Raw genomic sequence first — 20,827 nt, 5'->3', positions numbered from 1 at the left:
GGCTAAGCCTTGTCCTTGAGGAGCCAATCCTGTAACCTCTGTGGATCTTGAAAGATGTTAGGGATCTGAAAGCATCTGGGAATGCAGGGGCCATGCACACTCCCTGGGAACAGATCACCCACCTGCAGGATGTGTTTGGTGTGGTCGGAGATCAGCTGAACATTCTGCGAGTGGAAGCCCTTGCGGTTCATATAGTTCACTGCTTGACACCGTGGAGCTCTGAGTGCCACATGAGTGCAATCGATAGCATCCTGCACCCGCGGAAAACCAGAGATCTACGTAAACCCCACTGCACTTGCTTCCTGGCTTGCCTGAGCCAGGTCAAAATGAATGAAGTTGCGTGCCCTCACAAAGATTCTGTCCATTTTGTCCTGAACTCATTTATGTGCAGAGGTTTGTGAAATCACATAGAGGTCACCTGTGGAGCTCTTGAAGGAGCCATGGCATAACAATTGAATGGCGCAGTAACTTTCAGCGATGCTGGCAGTGGTTGCCCTCCAGGTCTCCATGGCACCAAATCCAGCAGCAGGTGGAAGATGTGACAACCTGTTCCCTAGACATACTTAGCCTTTGGAGACGTTGGTTCTCTGACATCTGCATGTTTGTGAGAATCCATCTGTAGGCCCAGTCCAGTGAGATGCCTCTAAACAAAAACTCTCTATGGTTCATCCTCTGCGTGCGGAATAGGACCTGCCACCATTTCCTCTTGATGGCTCTGCTCCTGCCTTTGATAAGCCGACAACCTTTGAAGCCAGTCGTGCTTCATGCCATTCTGACACCATGCCTCTATGATTGGATTTTGACAGTGAGTTGGGGTTGGGGGTGTCGTGTTAGGTACACTGGTCTACCACTGGCTGCAACTGGATGCAGTTTAGATCAGAAAGATACTCCAGACCTTGAAGTTAGTTCTGCTTGTCTGTATATCATTATGTGTGTGGCTGCATATCATGACATCTTCCCTTTTTTTTATGTTTGGATGACATATGTGAACGTACTTACAAGAATAGGCCAATATTAACATATATACATGCAGTGGATGTGAACATATGTACATGCGAAAACAGCTGTCTAATGCGAGAACACAGAACATAGCAAACAGAACAAATGTTTATACGTTCTGTCTCTGTGGCTTGTGTCTGATCCTGGTCAACCACCGGAGAGATGGTGGCGGGGGCGACAGCGCCTTGATGGGCGGGATTGAAGCCTGACTGGTGGTGCAGACCTGCACAAGGCTGCATAGTGTCCAGGCTTCCCGCAGTTTAAACATTGCCTGCCTCTTGCAGGGCAGTGTCCCTTTAAGTGGGCGTTGCCACAGTTCGGGCACGTCATGACGTTGGCGCCGTTACGCGGTGTACGTCGTCGCACATGCGTACTGCGGTCGGCAGATGTCTGCACCTGCGCAGTGTGGGTGTCGGCCGCTTTGTTATCCCGTTCGCATCGCGCATGCGTGGGGCTCCGGGAAAAGTGCATGAGATGGCCGTTGTCTTCAATGCTGAGGCGCTGCATCCAGGAGATGGCCTGCACACTCACTGCCTCATGGGAGGCACGTTTCTCATTTTCAGCCTATTTGTATTGGGAATACCGATTTTTTTGCGTGCTCATGCACTGTACATGTTTCAATCGCGACTGGTATCATATGCTTGATTTTTAAGAGTTGCTCTCTAAGAGGATCAGAGTGAACTCCAAACACGATTTGGTCTCTGATCATGGAGTCAGCAATATCACCAAAGTTGCAGGACAGCGCTAGCAGGCGAAGGCTAGTTAAGAAGGCATTGAAAGATTCATCTTTACCTTGAAGACGTTGTTTGAATATGTAGCGCTCGAAGATTTAATTGGTGTCGATTTCACAGTGACTATCGAACTTGTCCAGGATGGTCTGAAACTTTGTCTTCTCCTGGCCTTCGATGAAGTTAAACGAGTTGAAGAGTTTGATGGCTTGATCACCCGCTGTTGAGAGGGGAAGCGCGATCTTTCTTGCATCAGACGCATCCTCGAGGTATGAGGCTGCGATGTGCAACAGAAACCTTTGCTTGAATGTCCACCAGTTGACACTGAGATTGCCGGAGGTCCTGAGCTGGTGAGGAGCCTGAATCTTCTCCATGGTGCCGGGATACGTTTGCTGGTCGTCATGGAACAGACTGAGGTAAGCCACCTTCAATTAGTTATCTCCTGGTATCATGTCATGTTAAGTACACTGGTCTAACACTGGCTGCAACTGGATGCAGCTTAGATCAGAAAGATACTCCAGACCTTGAAGTTAGTTCAATCAGGTTTATTGAACTAATAGCACACATAGCACAGTTCTCTGTGAGTTCGACTCTCTGCTAATCTAAGTGTGGTTACTCTGTCTGACTGAACCAGACTAGCTCTTAGCCACGTGGTGGAGGTGTGAGATTGTAACAACACCTTTGACTGACTCTCTAGATGTTCATCAGTGGAAAGAGGCGGAGTGTGAGTGCCTCGTGTCTTTTATAATCAGGTCCCACCCCTGAGTGTCCTGCCTGCTTATTGGTCATGTCCTGTTCTCTGTGTCCATTAACTGCTTGTCTGTATATCATTATGTGTGTATCTGCATATCATGACAGGGGGGTGGGTGGGGGGGGGGGGGGTGGGGGGGGGTGGTATGATTCTGGTGTATGGGCCCAATAGTAACTTGCAAATGGATTCTAACGTGGTTCCCGATATTGTTTGGGATATTTTACGCTCCCTTCACCAAACTGCTCAACGTGATTGGGAGAGGAAAATCCAGGGAGGCCTTCATACTCGCCCGCTTCACGTAGGACGTGGCTTGTTCTGATATCAATACCTTACCCACCCCCACTCCCGCCTTGCACCCTCCCAGGATCTGTGTTGGCATTGTCAGAGGGTCACTGTCGAGGGCAGGGGGGGTGATAAACAAACAAAGAACAAAGAAATGTACAGCACAGGAACAGGCCCTTCAGCCCTCCAAGCCCGTGCCGAACATGCTGCCCGACTAAACTACAATCTTCTACACTTCTTGGGTCCGTATCCTTCTATTCCCATCCTATTCATATATTTGTCAAGATGCCCCTTAAATGTCCCTATCGTCCCTGCATCCACTACCTCCTCCGGTAGCGAGTTCCAGGCACCCACTACCCTCTGCGTAAAAAACTTGCCTCGTACATCTACTCTAAACCTTGCCCCTCTCACCTTAAACCTATGCCCCCTAGTAATTGACCCCTCTACCCTGGGGAAAAGCCTCTGAGTATCCACTCTGCCTATGCCCCTCATAATTTTATATACCTCTATCAGGTCTCCCCTCAACCTCCTTCGTTCCAGTGAGAACAAACCGAGTTTATTCAATCGCTCCTCATAGCTAATGCCCTCCATACCAGGCAACATTCTGGTAAATCTCTTCTGCACCCTCTCTAAAGCCTCCACATCCTTCTGGTAGTGTGGTGACCAGAATTGAACACTATACTCCAAGTGTGGCCTAACTAAGGTTCTATACAGCTGCAACATGACTTGCCAATTCTTATACTCAATGCCCCGGCCAATGAAGGCAAGCATGCCGTATGCCTTCTTGACTACCTTCTCCACCTGTGTTGCCCCTTTCAATGACCTGTGGACCTGTACTCCTAGATCTCTTTGACTTTCAATACTCTTGAGGGTTCTACGATTCACTGTATATTCCCTACCTGCATTAGACCTTCCAAAATGCATTACCTCACATTTGTCCGGATTAAACTCCATCTGCCATCTCTCCGCCCAAGTCTCCAGACAATCTAAATCCTGCTGTATCCTCCGACAGTCCTCATCGCTATCCGCAATTCCACCAACCTTTGTGTCGTCTGCAAACTTACTAATCAGACCAGTTACATTTTCCTCCAAATCATTTATATATACTACAAAGAGCAAAGGTCCCAGCACTGATCCCTGTGGAACACCACTGGTCACAGCCCTCCAATTAGAAAAGCATCCCTCCATTGCTACTCTCTGCCTTCTATGGCCTAGCCAGTTCTGTATCCACCTTGCCAGCTCACCCCTGATCCCGTGTGACTTCACCTTTTGTACTAGTCTACCATGAGGGACCTTGTCAAAGGCCTTACTGAAGTCCATATAGACAACATCTACTGCCCTACCTGCATCAATCATCTTAGTGACCTCCTCGAAAAACTCTATCAAGTTAGTGAGACACGACCTCCCCTTCACAAAACCGTGCTGCCTCTCACTAATACGTCCATTTGCTTCCAAATGGGAGTAGATCCTGTCTCGAAGAATTCTCTCCAGTAATTTCCCTACCACTGAAGTAAGGCTCACCGGCCTGTAGTTCCCGGGATTATCCTTGCTACCCTTCTTTAACAGAGGAACAACATTGGCTATTCTCCAGTCGTCCGGGACATCCCCTGAAGACAGCGAGGATCCAAAGATTTCTGTCAAGGCCTCAGCAATTTCCTCTCCAGCCTCCTTCAGTATTCTGGGGTAGATCCCATCAGGCCCTGGGGACTTATCTACCTTAATATTTTTTAAGACACCCAACACCTCGTCTTTTTGGATCACAATGTGACCCAGGCTATCTACACCCCCTTCTCCAGACTCAACATCTACCAATTCCTTCTCTTTGGTGAATACTGATGCAAAGTATTCATTTAGTACCTCGTCCATTTCCTCTGGCTCCACACATAGATTCCCTTGCCTATCCTTCAGTGGGCCAACCCTTTCTCTGGCTACCCTCTTGATTTTTATGTACGTGTAAAAAGCCTTGGGATTTTCCTTAACCCTATTTGCCAATGACTCTTCGTGACCCCTTCTAGCCCTCCTGACTCCTTGCTTAAGTTCCTTCCTACTTTCCTTATATTCCACGCAGGCTTCGTCTGTTCCCAGCCTTTTAGCCCTGACAAATGCCTCCTTTTTCTTTTTGACGAGGCCTACAATATCACTCGTCATCCAAGGTTCCCGAAAATTGCCGTATTTATCTTTCTTCCTCACAGGAACATGCCGGAAGCTGGAAGCAGCTGAACCAGAGCTCCTCAAATGTCATACAGCACTTTCGGCAAATGTGGATCCCATTTGGTTCTCATTTGTTTCAACAAATTCATGCTTCACAAACCAAGGCTTTAGCTGCAAAAGGGACCCCTCACCAATTTTATGTAAATGACAGGCACCCATCTTTAAGTGTCTGTCAGTCCTGTGGAGTGTTTCTGGAGGTGCTGTGTGTGGTAATACCAGGTATTGCAGTACCTGAGAGGTGAATGACCATTGGCTAGACCGAGGGGTCTACCATTGGATAATGTACATAGCCCCGCCCTGAGAGGCGGGGTATAAGAACCGATGCCGTCCCAGCAGCCTTCACTTTCTGTAACACCGCTGCTGGGTACAGTTCTAGCTGATTAAAGCCAATTAGATATGACTCCTCTTTGTCTCGAGAGTATTGATTGTGCATCACTGTGGTAAGATGTGTTTCTGCATCCTCACCCACAAGGAGGACAGAGAGTGAAGTGACCTGATGACAAGGAGGTTGCAACAGTCATGAAGGCTGCAGTTGTAGTGCCTCCGGATCTGCAATATCGCAGCGAGATGTTATTTGCTAAGTTGAAGCCAGAATCCTGCATTCTCCTTGACAGTGGAAAGCCACTTAATACACACAACCTCTCAACGTGCATGCTCATTAATGCTCTGACAGATGCCACTCCACTCCATCGTTGTCCTCATTGAATCCTCTGTTGCAAAACTCATTTCTAATTACACTAGCCTTTAAGGAACATACAGTCTCTTCATCAATACAGTGATGGTACTCGCTCGTTCCCCCTCCTGTTGTGGCTGAGTCAGCAGCAATTCTCGAATGTTTGAAAGTAGAAAATCAGCAAGGGGAAGGTTGGAGTGACGAGGAGAGTGGGGGTATGAGCGGTTGGCGGGGTGGAACGTAAGAAGTCCATGGTAAGACAATCTGCGGCTTGTGCACCTTGCCAAATTTCTGGATGAAGGTGAGCTGGAAGTTGATAAGGAAAGAAAATGCCATCATGGATGTCTCAGTGATGTCGGATTCCACAAGCACTGAACTAGCTAAACACATGGGGCTCAGGAAGTGCAGGGGTATTTATCCACCAACCCAACTGCTTTGTTCCCTTCTATTTTGTGCCACTTCATCCTACAGGACAGAAGTAAGATTGTCAATGATTGCGTCATAGATGGGTATGTATGCCAAAACTAAACATCTGGATGTATGTGGAGACAGAGACGATAGGTATGAAGCCAGCAGCATTGGAAGTTGTGTGAGGATGAAGTAGAGCATCTGAATGATCAGACTAAGTCCTCATTGCTAGCGACTGCTGATAGATGATGATGGGTGAGCCATGCATTCGGCAGTCTGAGAAGTTGCCAGTGTGGTGGTGAAGAGATGACATGTGAAGATTACATTCTCGAGCTTTGACAACCTGTGTAAAGTCATTAAATGCCTGGTGGACCTTCTGCCAGGTTCTCAGATGCAAAGATGAGGATTTGACTTCCTTGCCACCTATCCCCATTTCCTTTTTACTGAGGGACAGGCTGTCTTTAAGAACAGAAAACCGGCTGCTCTACTTGCTAACAGCACAAGATTGCAAAAGGGAGTCTCCACCAAGCAGATGCAGCCCATTGTGTGGGAGCCACTTGGTCATGTGCTACTGTCAGGTAAATGAGGCAGGAATACTACATTTACGCGCTGCCTACTTCCACGGGAACTGGCACAGGGAGGTTGCGAATCACAATCTCTATTCCAGAAAAATGAGGCAGGCCAACCTTTAGTCCTTTTGCCTTCTTGCAGATGTAAATTGTATTGATGCTGGCTAGCCTGGTCGCTCAAGATGTTTTTTCATTGGCTACTAAGTGGAAGGCCATGGATTGGGGGGGTGTTACAGAGGTCAGCAAGGCTTCATGCTTTAACTCACTACTCCTGTCCATAGCTCAACGAATATATCATCCTGAAATGGGGCAAAGCCTTCATTGCAGATGATACAATACTCCAGCACAGACATTGGCCATTTGACTCATTGTGTTCGTACCAATTCTTTGAAAGAGTTTCCAATTAACTCCTCACCCCTAATCTTTCCCCATAGTTTTACAGAGGTTTATTTTTTCAAGTTTATATTCAAGCCACCTTTGAAAGTCAATAACAAATTTGCTTCAACTACACTTTCAGATGATCCATTCCAGATCATGCCAACCACCTTCATAAAGAAAAATCCTTCAGGCTCTTTAAATATGTTCACCGATTATCGCCTCTCTGCCACTCAACTTAGTTTTTCTTTGTCGCACAAATCTAAACCTTTCATAATTCTGAACACCTCTATTAAATTTCCTCTTAACATTCTCTACTCTAAGAATAGGGCCAGTGTTCCCCAGCCATTGGGATTTTCTTTTCCCGCTGGCAGCGCACCCCCCGTCTGTGCAATGACCGGCGGCATGGGGTGGCTTCAATGGGAAATCCCATTGATAAGGGGTGGAAAGAGAGCATCCCACCGTCAGCGAATGGCGCGGCGCCGGGAACGATGTAGCTGGAGGACCGGAGAATCCCGTCCGAGAAGTCTGAACTTCTTTAATCTCTCCACTGAGGGGAACTCCCTCGCCCCCTTGTACCATTTGAGTAAATCTCCCCTGGAGCCTTCCTGAGGCCTTGCCGTCCCTCAGGAGCTGTGATGCAAGAATCGGACACAATGGGCGAGATCTTCCAGTTGTTCACGCCGGCGGGATTTCCCGTTCCATCGACGGCACCCCTCCCGACTGCATGGGGTGGATTCGATGGAAAATCCTATTTACTGCAGCGGGACCAGGAGACCCCGACGACGGCCAATGGCGAGCACCACGCCGCGGGGAGGCCAGAGATCTTTGTCAATAAATATCTGAGGCTTCACCAGTGGTTTATGAAAGTTTAGCATTCCGTCCCTGCTTTTGTATTCTGGACCTCTATTCATAAAAATGCCAAAACAAGTGTTTTTTGTGTGCAGCCTTTACAGATTTGAATTGAGTAGGATCCGTTCAAAATGTGTGAAATTAAAAAAAGATAAAATCTGCAGATTTAGAAGACTATCAACCGGATTAAGCAGCAAGAAACGATAGAGAAGACTAATTGTATAGAGTTGAACTTTTATATTCTGAACACAGATGGATGGAAAATAACCAAGTTAAACTTTGTATTAGTAATTTGCACACTGAAGGATCAGTGTGTATTTTGTTCACTCAAATAATCTTTTAAACACCTTCAGTCTGCAGATCCTGAAGCAGAATTAATGTTGGAGGTTTTGTTCATGTCTTGGATAATTTAACCCATCCTACCTGTAGATGGTGGCCTACAAAGAGCAGAATGTTGCAAGGGATTTGGATGATTTAGTCATTTTTAAATTAACATTTGTTGGTAACCCAACCATCAAATTCAATACGATGCCATTTCATTTGTACCTGACCGAAAGCTTTTAGACATTTTATACCAATTCTGCACCGGTGCAGGTAATACTGTCACTTTGAGATTCGGGTGCTTTTTAAACTGCTGCCCCAATCTCTGTGAAGCCTGACCTGCCAGGCGTGTTCAGGCTCCCCTCTCAGTGACCGTGCTTCTCCCTCCAAAACAATTTCTAAGTACAGGTGGATTGCGATCTGGATCTTACCAACCCACCCGATGGGGATTGCAGTGTTTCCCACCAGAGACCACACTTCAAAATTATTTGGGATAATTGCGCCCTATGTGTCAAACTTCCAAGCCAATGGTGTGTAAATCTGGCACAAAGTCTATCACTTAAATTGTGTCTCCCACTCCCTTGCCTGGATTTAAGTCCATCTGTAAATAGATTAAGTTGGCATCACTAATTTATCTATGTTCTATTCCAGCTGGATAAACGAAAATTTAATAAGACCAATCAGGCATCAATCATAGTTCTGCTAATTAAATGGCAAACATATTAATTAAACAAAATTAATGGATCACATTTTCATTTTTGAGGGACTTTGAGGCCTTTAATAATTGAAGGAACATGTATTTGAATGAATAAATTAATCATATTATTGTGAAATGTGTAATTTTGAGAAATTCTATTTGTTCAAACACCTATTTTGGCCATTAGAAATTTCAGATTCTGAGAGGATAAATATTGGTGGAACAAAAATAATCAGAAAGCATATTGAGTTATTTATAGGAAGCCAGGAGGCCAGACTTTCCAATCACAGACCGATGGAATATCACTGGACAATTGTAACTGTTGGGGTGTCAATTTCAACCCAGCATAGGCGGACGAGTGCACAACATCTCATTATTTAAGAAAGGATTTCATAGATTTCATAGAATTTACAGTGCAGAAGGAGGCCATTCGGCCCATCGAGTCTGCACCGGCTCTTGGAAAGAGCACCCTACCCAAGGTCAACACCTCCACCCTATCCCCATAACCCAGTAATCCCACCCAACACTAAGGGCAATTTTGGACACTATGGGCAATTTTAGCATGGCCAATCCACCTAACCTGCACATCTTTGGACTGTGGGAGGAAACCGGAGCACCCGGAGGAAACCCACGCACACACGGGGAGGATGTGCAGACTCCGCACAGACAGTGACCCAAGCCGGAATCGAACCTGGGACCCTGGAGCTGTGAAGCAATTGTGCTAACCACCATGCTACCGTGCTGCCCGATATACTTACCATAGAGGGATTGCAGTGAAGGTTGACCAGACTGATTCCTGGGAAGGCAGGATTGTTGTATGAGAAAGATTAGGTCGACTGGGACTGTATTCACTGGAATTTAGACGAATGGGGGTAGAAAATTCTGACAGGGCTGGACAGACTGGGTACAGGAATATAATTTCCTCTGGCTGGGAGTCTAGAACAAGGGGTCACAATCTCAGGTTACGGGTTAGGCCATTTAGGACAGAGATGAGGAGAAACCTCTTCACTCAGAGGATGATGAACCTGTGGAATTCTCTACCACAGAAGGGTGCGGAGGAAAAATCGCTGAACATATTTAAGGAGGAAATAGATAGATTTCTAGACTCTGAAAGTTTCAAGAGGTATGGGGTGAGCATTGGAGTATGGTGTTGAGATAGCGGATCAGCCATGATACGTTGAATGATGGAGCGGGATCAAAGGGCCTACTCCTGCTAATTTTTTCTATGTTTCCAATATGCACATGGCCTAATTTGCAGGCCTGGGATACTTGGATTCCCAGGTTTACTGCCCATTTGGAACAGGAGGCAAAAGAGACCAGAACATCTGCCAGGAGCTGAAGATTAGCATCGCTTAGTTTCCCACCAGCATCCAAATTTGATATGGACAATGGGCTGGATTCTCTGTTTTTGTGACTATGTCCCAACGCCAGCATCAAAACAGTGGACTTTCATGGCAGATAAACTGTCGTGAAAGGGCCACATATTCCTAGCCCTGAAGGGGGCTAGCAGGGACCTGGCATGAATCTAGCAGCTTTTGCTGCAGATACGGGCCCCCGCACTTCCAGGTCGGAGGCTGCGCATGCATGCGGCGGCGGCTCCAGCGGCCGCATCGTGCTCCATGGCGGACTCGGACCGCGGAGCTGGACACTGAAAATAGACTCCACGGATCGGTCAGGCACCCGACCCTGACCGCCCGCTCAAACATTGCCCGGCCGCGTATAAGGACCCCCTGCCCTCCAATCGGCCGGCCCGCGACCAGGGCGGACGCGGACCAGCAGGACCACACTAGATCCACACCATCGGGACTTGGACGGTCGGGGGTGGAGAATGGTGCTGCGGGCCTCTAGCAATGGCCTCAGGTAGGTGCTAGGTGGCGCTGCGTACTCTCTGAGTACACCGCTTTTCGGGGCCCGCAGAATCGGGGAACCGCCGCCTGTCCTGATTCCGTGCGGGGAACTGGATTCTCCGTCCCTGCGCCGGCCGCGATTTCGGTGTTGGGGTGCGGAGCATCCAGCCCAATGGGTTTCAGGAGGCAGGGTAGGAATCCGGGACAGGAAAGGTTGTGAACTTCTTTCTGGGGTCTGATTTAGGTGGGCACCTTATTTTCCTACTAAATCCAACATGCCAACATAACCAGTTGGCGAGGGTTAAAATCAACCGTGGCGTTTCTAACATCGTGTAGGCCAACAAGAGCACCAAAGGCAGAAGTAACTCGTATGAGTGGTATTTAGAATGACTTTTCACATGCCAACTTTGATGTAATGATTTATAGATATGTGGATATTTATGTGTAAGATTATCTGGTTTCAGAAATAAGAACAAATTAGCCTTTACTATTACAAGGGTGGAGTTCTCCATCTCTACCTATCCACATAACTATTACTTCCAACGACATCTTTTAAGAGGAGTATGAAGGAATAAATCAGTTCATTGTTCTCAGCCTGTATCTCAGATTTTCAGAATCCTTTATTCTTCACTGTGGTACAGTTGGACCCCATATTTGTTGAGAAGACCCTCAGTTCACAATGGGAATCATGCATCCAGACCTATTTCAGCCACTGGTCTTGGGAAAGGCTTCAAGATTGCCTTGTTCCAACAAGATATGTTTGCTAAATACTGACGGTGATTCTATTGATACCACAGATTTTCAGTCCACAGAGTGGTCTCTCTGGTTTAGATGATTCTGTCTGTCCCAATAAAGAAAGCGGGGAGATTCTGTCTGAGCGTGAGAAGTATTTCCCAATTCGTAAATTGTACATTTTTTAAAAATCCCTGTTTCAACCTCCCCTTTTAACTCGCATTTCTGTCATAGTCGATTTAGTTCTTGGAAACTGTAACTTTGTCTGCATTTTCATGTGAGAATTATTTGGCTTGTGTGACATTTCTGTGCACTAACACTTTTAGAAGCCAATCCGTGTATTATCCTTTATGACAGAAGTTTGGAATTTTGTACTAAAGCAATGATTGTATTTGTAATATGAATGTTTTGGGGTCGGTCTGTATTTTAAATAAAAAATAAAAGTGTTAGTTCTTCAGCTATGTCTTCCCTAAACTGAGTTGGCTGTTTTATTCATGGCTTCCAGAAAAGAGTTGAAGGAGAAAATAAAATAACAAGGGTGTGGAGAAAACACAGGGGAGTGGGAATAACTGGATTGCCCCTCAAAGGAGCTGGTACAGGCTCAGTGGTTCAAATGGCCTCCTTCTATTCCATAGTGTCCGGATTCTCCAGTTTTAAAATGTTTCTGCCATGTTAGGAATTTCACATAGATTTCAAAGCAACACCTCTCCACAATAGCCTAAATCGGAGCTGTCAACAATCGCTATTCAATGTGTTACAGATAGGAGGGGGGAGGGGTTAATTTAAACAGTCCTGATTTTATCCTTTCACTACCAGTCTGTAAACAGAAAGGTGTTTTGATCTACTCCCCCCCTTTATAAGTGCTTCTTTCCAGCCCCTTGGTTTTGGTGTGATTCCAATTTCTATTAATAACTCCACAGCAAACTTCAGATAGGATGAACTCAGAGGTTTAGGAGTGTGGAGGAACAGAGGGATCTTGGGGTCCACGTATATAGATCCCTCAAAGTTGCCACCCAGGTTGATAGAGTTGTTAAAAAGGCATATGGTGTGTTGGCTTTCATTAACAGGGGGATTGAGTTTAAGAGCCGCGAGGTTTTGCTGCAGCTTTATAAAACCCTGGTTAGACCACACTTGGAATATTGTGTCCAGTTCTGGTTGCCTCATTATAGGAAGGATGTGGATGTTTTGGAGAGGGTGCAGGGGAGATTTACCAGGATGCTGCCTGGACTGGAGGGCATGGCTTATGAAGAAAGGTTGAGGGAGCTAGGTGCTTTTCTCACTGGACCGAAGAAGGAAGAGAGGTGACTTGATAGAGGTTTACAAGGTGATGAGAGGCATGGATAAAGTGGATAGCCAGAGACATTTCCCCAGGGCAGAAATGGCTGTCTTGAGGGGACATAATTTTAAGGTGATTGGAGGAAGGTATGGGGGAGATGTCAGATGTGTACTCTTCTTTACACAGAGAGTAGTTGGTGCGTGGAATGCAATGCCAGCAGAGGTGGTGGAGTCAGAATCATTAGGAACATTTAAGCGACTCTTGAACAGGCATATGGACGGCAGTAAATTGAAGGGGTGTAGGTTAGGTTGATCTTAAATTAGGATAAATGGTTGGCACAACATCGCGGGTGGAAGGGCCTGTACTGTGCTGCACTGCTGCACTGTGCTGCACTGTTTTATGTTCTATGTTTAGTTTATTTTGCACACACTCAAATATGGGAGCAGAGTGCCAACATTGTGTCCTTTTCACTCATACAGTAAAGGAAGGATAGAGAAAGAAAGATTTGTGGAGCAAAAGCCACAGAGAGAACAATTATTGTTTCACATCAATCCAGACTCCAGATTCAAAGCCCAATGGTGTTTCCTTCACAGAGATTGGCAGACTGAACTAGTGCTGGGTAATTCACTTTTTTAATAGAGTTGATTTCTAAAATAAGATGTGCACGAAGAGATGAGTCAGTCTTGTAAGCGATCATACAGAATATCCAGTAGAAACAGTGTAGATGGAAGGTCGGCATTCAAACCTGGGCATAGCCACTTTTCTGTGCTGCTGATTGGGAGATAGTAGACTGAGCTCTGCAGTGCAGCAAGGCAGTATAACTGGTTCTCCCAGTCAGATGTCTATGTCACATGACTCCCATTTCTCCACCGTAGTTTTGACAAAAGACCTAGATTCCTGGTCTGGGTTTCCGAATGTCCCAGCCATCCATTAAGATTTGGGGAATGTTGCATGGATCTTTGTCCGAGCAGACTAGTAGACCCCAGTTGACCATCTTGGGTTCTGAAATGCAGGTGGCCTTTGTATAGTTCTCTTTAAATTTGATCTCTGCTGCTCAATGGAGTCATTAAGGAACCTTCAGAGATAACAAAGTGCTAATTTCGTCAATACTGACAAAAAGCTCTTTTTCTTTAGGGTCACAGACAGACATAGCTTCAGTCATTTTAACAGGCGTTGGTCCAGTTTTTAAATTAATAGAAATTGGCCATGAGGATATATATATAAAATAAAAATTATAATGTTCCCAGTTTCCACTATGGGTGAGATAATGAAGCTGCTTGGGAGCTTTGTACTTCTCTGGGGAGAGATTGAATTTAGACAAGAGTGAATACTTCCGGGTTAACTCCCTCTCCCATACACCCCTCCCCTCCCCCACCCCGGGGAGGGGCGCTATCTGGGGATATTACTTTTCGCCTTGCCAGATTTAGCTTTCATTATCTGGGAATCCGGTGACCCATGATTGGACCTCGCTTCACAAATTAATTTATTCTAGTCTGATTGATGGGGCCAAATCTGACTTACAGAAGTTGGATAACCTCCCACTATTCTTGGCCAGCAGGGACGCGCCAGGGTCCCAGGTTCCATTCCTAGCTTATGTCACTGGCTGTGCGGAGACAGAGTCTGCACGTTCTCTCCTTGTCTGCGTGGGCTTCCTGTGGGTGCTCCGGTTTCCTCCCACAAGTCCCGAAAGATGTGCTGTTAGGTGAATTGGACATTCTGAATTCTCGCTCAGTGTACCCGGACAGGCGCTGGAGTGTGGCGACTAGGGGATTTTCACAGTAACTTCATTGCAGTGTTAATGTAAGCAATAATAATAATAAAGATTATTATTATAAGATGAATGTGCCCCCGAGATTTTTATTTATTTTTCAATGTCTCCTCATTTTTCTCCCCAAGTCTTTCTTTGTCAAAATTGATAAATTAGTGTCCTCATTTATTTGGGCAGATAGGACCCCAAGGATCTGTGGGGCACTCCTCCAGAGAGATAGGCAGTCAGAAGGCCTGCTTTACCCTGTTTATTATTTTACTATTGGGCAACCAATATTCAGAAGGTACTGAGGTGGTTCAGTGATCCGGGTTCCACATGGGGACAAATGGAGGCGAGTTCCTGTATGGGTTCTAGGCTGGGTGCATTTGTCACAGCATTGTTGCTGTTCTCTCCGACAAGAGTATCCTCAAATACAGTACTGGTATCCACCCTGAGCATGTGGAAGCAGTTCTGACAGCATTTGAAACTTAGTTCTGTGTCTTTGTTGGCTGCTACCTGCAATATTCATCTATTTTTTCCAGCGGGCTTGGACTCGATGCTTAGGTCATGGGAAGGGAATGGGTTGGAGAGATTTGAGGACCTGTTTGTGTAGGGAAGGTTTGCCTGCTATAATGAGCTGTCGGAGAAATTTCAACCTCCTCGTTCCAATCTGTTCAGATACTTACAGATTCGCCATTTTTTCACATAAGGCTTTTCCCTTTTTCCCTTTGGCACCATCATCCACCCTGTTGAAGAGGATTTTGTCTTTGGCTGGATCTGGTGACGCAACTATTTCATGCATATACGGACATCCTATCAGTGGAGCCAGCTCCATTGAATGAGGTAAAGGTGAAATGTGAGGGTGAATTGGGTCCCTTCACAGGGTCAGCTCCACTTCATCATGTGCTCAGCTTAGTCTGATCCAATTCAAAGTTGTGCACAAGGCTCATCTGATCAAGGCAAGAATGAGTGGAGGACAGGTATGAGCGTTATCCTCGGGTGCCAGCTAACCACACTCATATGTTCTGGTCTTGTCCAAAGTTGGTCTCCCTTTCTTCAACACTATGTAAGAGATACTTAATATCGATCTGGAGCCAGGTCAGCTGGTGACCATTTTCGGGGTATCAAACTCGCCTGTGCTCCAGATGGGGGGGAAGGCGGATTAATAGCCTGGATACCAGTTCTGCTGAAAAGGCCTCCTACTGCACACAGTGTCTCGGTTTGGTTGCATGACCTCATGTCGTTCTTACATTTGGAGAAGGTCAAGTACACCATTAGGGGGTCAGTAGAAGGGTTCGACCTAAGATGGCAGCCATTCACTTCCATTTTAAAGAACCAGACAGCGTCAGTTGTTAAGGGGTTTTGTTTAGTTTGGGGGGGGGGTTAAGTTAACTCGTGCTTTTGATTGTTTGTTGTGATCCTTGTCATTGTAACTTGAATTAGTTGTTCTATATTATTTTGTTTATAATGAAAAATGTTCAATAAACATATTAAAATAGATATATGATGTGAGATCTTAGTCATGTTACATACTCATATTGTGAAGTGATTCCTCTCTTGTTCGCTCTCCCTATTATAATAATCTTGGGCCAGTATCTGTTGTAATAAACATTTAAGGTATAGCAGCATTACATCACGAGAGGGGAAATGTGTCATGCAATCTCGTCTTTACTGAACTTTGACACAGCTCTGCTGCTCATGTCTTCAAGCTTTTCTAGAACTGGGGGGGGGGGGGGCACCGTTTCAGAATAAGGGTTCTCCCTACAAAGATAATGAGGAATTTCTTCTCTCAGAGGCTTATTAATCTTTGGAGTTTTTTCCCACAGAGCACAATGCAGGTTGGGTCATTGAATATAGTCAAGAGTAAGTTGGACAGGTTTATTGGTTGAGAAGACAGTCAAGGGTTATGGGAAGCGGGCAGGAGAGTGGAGTTGAAGCCATGATCCAATTGGCCATGTTTTTATTGGCCTAAAGTTTGCAGTGCTGAGTGCCGTGGCAACTGTTGCGGGCGCGTTGGAACATTTCTTGGACCAGCAAAAGACCATTGACTTTGGGTGGAAATCCAGCTCTCTAAATGGCAGACCAGGCATGAGGGGATGAATGGCCTACTCCTGCTCCTATTTCTTATGTTCTTACATTAAAATGGCACCTATGCGAGTGTCCCCATGCAACGCCCACCATTAAAGGAACAATGCTATGCTGATATAAATTTGGGCAATGCTACTCCTGACACCCTGTAAAGATCAAGCATGGAGCCTCTTTGTGGGCCCTGCTCTTGTATTCCTTAAAAAGGTCAGGCATCTAAATTTCAGGCCAAGTCATTTTGAAGAACATTTTTTGATTGCATAATGTTTGGAAGCCGTCCCAAGTGGAGGAGTTGTCGTGATTTCCTGAAATTGCCACATTATGTTGCTACATCCTCACGGGGAGGGTAGTACAGGAGTAGGTGACCTGTCCGCACAGAGGATCCAATGAGTCGCAGGGCAGCAGTTAGCAGTGCTTGTGGATCTACAGCAGAATCGGGAAATTAACCAGAAGCTGTAAAGAGCGCAGCACCAAGCCCTCTACCAAACTCTAAAAAGCACCTTGAAGGAGAATTTTACACCCACCTGAAAGGAGGCCTCCATCTCATATAAACAGATCTCCAACAGCACAACGCATCCTCGGTGTTGCATTGGGGTATCAGCCTGGCTTTTGTCTTCAAGGGTCTTGAATGAAACTTGAGCCCACGACATTCTGACTCAGAGGTATGTGTGCTACCACTGAGCTAACCTGACCTTTAAATGTGACTGTTTCCACCACAGTAAAACTGTGTGTCCTTTGTCAGCTCCTTTTAATTAATCTGTGATATGCAGAATGACAAATTAATAATAACAACAAATAATAAACAAAGCTGAATTTCGTAGCTTATCCGTTATCAAATAGAATAATAAATATAAGGCTCATCAGTCCTGGGCACAGCATACAAGTCCAGTTCACTGTGCCACCTTGGCAAAAATTCTTTACAATCCCCCGCCATGCTCTTTTTCATTCCTTGCTTATTAGAGAGAGACTCTAACAAATATAAACCAGTTATCACTGAATTCTTGGTTCCCTCACATATTGTACCAATATTCATTTGTAGACTCTGTTACCCACCGAGAATGATGGCGCACACTGTCATATTCTGCAGACTAGCCAATATGAATGATGCACTACAGAACATCTACTTTAAATAATTTATTATGAAACAACTGCATGGTAAAGATAAAAGTGGAATAAATAAATAACAAACTACAAATACTAACTAAATATTATAGACCTACTGCAAAATACTCCACCAACACAACTTACTGCCAACTCCTCAAGGCACAGAGCCGCAAGGTAGACTCACACTGCCACCTGTTGTTCAGAGGTCGTGTACAATATTATATATCAAATTGGTTTATGCATACCATCACATCCCCTTTCCTTTGGAAAATATAGTTATTTACATTGATTAGCTCATTTTGACAATTCAATATGATATGCAAAATAAATTTAAAACATTTATCTCTGTACAGTACAGCACAAATTCAGTCTCAGAGGTTTATGTCGTAGCCTTGTTGATCTTCTGAGTGGCGGCTGAATTTGTGGCTGGGTTTCATTTTTTTGGAAAGATCAGGGGCGGGATTCTCCCCCACTCGGCGGGGTGGGTGGTCCCGGCGCCGAGGAGTGGAGTGAACCACTCCGATGTCAGGCCACCCGGAAGGTGCGGAACCCTCCGCACCTTCAGAGGCTAGGCCAGCGGCGGCGGGGTTGGTGCCGCGCCAACCAGCGTGGAAGGGGCTTGGCACAATGGCAACCGGCACCGAAGGGCCTCCGCCGACGGCACGAGTTGGCGCATGCGCGGGAGCGGCAGCGTGTGCTGGAGTCATCCCAGCGCATGCGCAGGAGGGTTCGTCTCCGCACCGGCCATAGCGGAGGTCCACAGCAGCCGGTGTGGAGGGAAAGAGTGCCCCCAAGGCACAGGCCCGCCTGCGGATCGGTGGGCCCCGATCGCGGACCAGGCCACCGTGGGGGGACCCCTGGGGCCAGATCCTCCTGTGCCTCCCCAAGGACCCTGGAGGCCACCCACTGAGCCAGGTCCCGCCGGTAAGTACCAGATCTAATTTACGTCGGTAGGACCGGCCTAAAATGGCGGCCACTCAGCCCATCACGGGCCGGACAATCGCCGGGGGGGGGGTGCCACTGCCAGCGGCCACCGACCAACGCGGCGCGATTCTCGCCCCTGTCAAAACCCTGCCGCCAGAAAATTCAACAGCCGGCGGAAGCGGGATTCACGCCGCCCCCCCCCCCGGCGATTCATTGGCCCAGCGGTGGGTCGGAGAATCCTGCCCTAGTTTCCTCTCTGGTCTTCGAGGAACTGACTCTACACGTTGTGCAGGCTTTTACCATTGCTTCAATGTCACAGCTGGTGACCGGCCAATAGACTGTGTCCACGGCTCTTCTCTTGCACTTCCCTCTTTTTTGAAAGATCAGGGGCTGGATTCTCCATTTTTGGGACTACGTCCCCACGCTCCCCAGGATAAATGGCGTTAAAAGGCAACAGATTCACAACCTTGCAAGGGGCTAGCAGACAGCTGTCATGGAGCTCGCAGCTCAAGCTGCCGAAACAGCCCCTTGCACTTCAGGGTCAGAGGCCGCGCATGCGCATGGCAGCGGCCTCCAGCGGCCGCACCATGCTCTATGGCGGTCTCAGCCGACGGACCTGGACAGCCGATATCATGCCCCGCATCGGCCGCTCACGCACCCCGGACCGCCCGCATACATAGCCCCCAGCCCCAATTGAAGCCCCCCCCCCGCCCACTGATCGGCTCTCCTCTAACTGTGGTGACCCCTGGACTGAGTCCGCAGCCGCCACGCGAAGATCACGGATGGTGGGATCATGTTAGAACCAAGCCGTCGGGAATTCAGCCGGTCAGCAACGGAGCATCGCGGGGCAACAGCCTGAGGCAGTGGATACTCGGCGCGGCATACCAATGAGTACGCCGATTTTCGGGGGGGGTTGGGGAATTGCGAAACCAGTGCTGGTCGCGATTTTGCGTGCAAAAATAGATTCTGCGCACCGTCGGAGGGGGGAGAATCCAACCCCAGTTCTTTCTTTTACCTTTTTTCCTTAGTTTTAGTGGCGGCATCCTTCAATTTGGTAAGGTCCACGCTTCACATCCGCCTGTGAATCTTTGGCATCCTCCTTGCTTCTGGTCTCGGCTGTTAGCTGTTTCTGGAGATTTAGCTGGATTGAAGAGGTTTGGTTGATCCAAGGAGCTTGCATTCGAGAACTGTACTGTGTGCCCATGAACTGGTGAGGCATCTAATATCAGCGGATGCTTGGACATCTTTGAAGTTGAAGGCAAGTTTGTGAGTTCAGGAATGATCTGCAAACCTTCATGTTCCTGTACCTTGGACTGGTCAATGTCCTCCAAAATGGGGATTATTTCTTCAATTTCCAGCTGGTTGTTCTCAGCTGATTTGTTCTCACTTAAATTGGCTTTTGTTGCAATCTCACTTTCAGTCACTGCACACTCCATCTTAGAGCTTTCACAATCATCTTTCTCCTGCACAGATTCGGTGCTACTCATTATCACCTCTTCATGAATGTCCAATGAGGGGCAGCACGGTGGCGCAGTGGTAGCACTGCAGTCTCACGACGCTGAGGTCCCAGGTTTGATCCTGGCTCTGGGTCACTGTCCGTGTGGAGTTTGCACATTCTCCCCGTGTTTGCATGGCTTTCGCCCCCACAACCCAAGGATGTGCAAGGTAGGTAGATTGAACATGCTAAATTGCCCTTAATTGGAAAAAATGAATTGGGTACTCTAAATTTATTTTAAAAAAATTAATGTCCAGGAGCTTTCATGGTCTTCCTCGTCTAGCTCAACCTTCAATTTGTCTTTTAATGTGGCTGGTACACATCTCGGAATGTGTATTAATGGCTTTGTGTTCTCCTTGGTTGCAGTGCTGTCTGCACTGTAAACCCACTGAACTAGCTGAAGCTCCTCACATGCCTCTACTCCTATCAGAGATTCGCGTTCTGCTAACACAAGGGAAAATTTCAACATTACATTTTCACATTGACATCAAGTTCGCATGCTCCTAACGTCATGATTTTATTTCCTTTGTAATCTCTGAACATTGTAATCTGTTAACAACTTGCGGTTTAATTTGCAGCTTTTTGACATTGGAGAAATTGATGAGGTTGGCCCTCACACCTGTGTCGAGTTTGAATGTTATTACTGTGAATTTATCATTAATGGCACTGTTCATTTATCTTTTAGAGTATCTGCATTAACTGCACTGTTGCTACAAATTGTCATTGCAACATTGTCATTTAACATGTAATG

General features: G+C 46.6%; 1 long non-coding RNA gene across 1 annotated transcript in view; it reads right to left on the bottom strand.

The window, feature by feature from the left end:
* Nucleotides 1–13,334: 13,334 nt before the first annotated feature.
* The window catches only part of LOC140393922 (uncharacterized), a 28,558-nt gene continuing 21,065 nt past the window's right edge, over nt 13,335–20,827 (bottom strand). The window contains exons 2-3 of the long non-coding RNA XR_011935773.1: nt 17,078–17,310; nt 13,335–13,796 (exon numbers count right to left, since the gene is read on the bottom strand). This is a non-coding gene — a long non-coding RNA (uncharacterized lncRNA). The remainder of the gene's footprint in view (nt 13,797–17,077; nt 17,311–20,827) is intronic.

The sequence above is a fragment of the Scyliorhinus torazame genome, chromosome 17 (genome assembly GCF_047496885.1).
Source record: "Scyliorhinus torazame isolate Kashiwa2021f chromosome 17, sScyTor2.1, whole genome shotgun sequence".
In the NCBI taxonomy this organism is placed as follows: Eukaryota; Metazoa; Chordata; class Chondrichthyes; order Carcharhiniformes; family Scyliorhinidae; genus Scyliorhinus; species Scyliorhinus torazame.
This window is presented reverse-complemented; position numbering and strand designations above follow the sequence as displayed.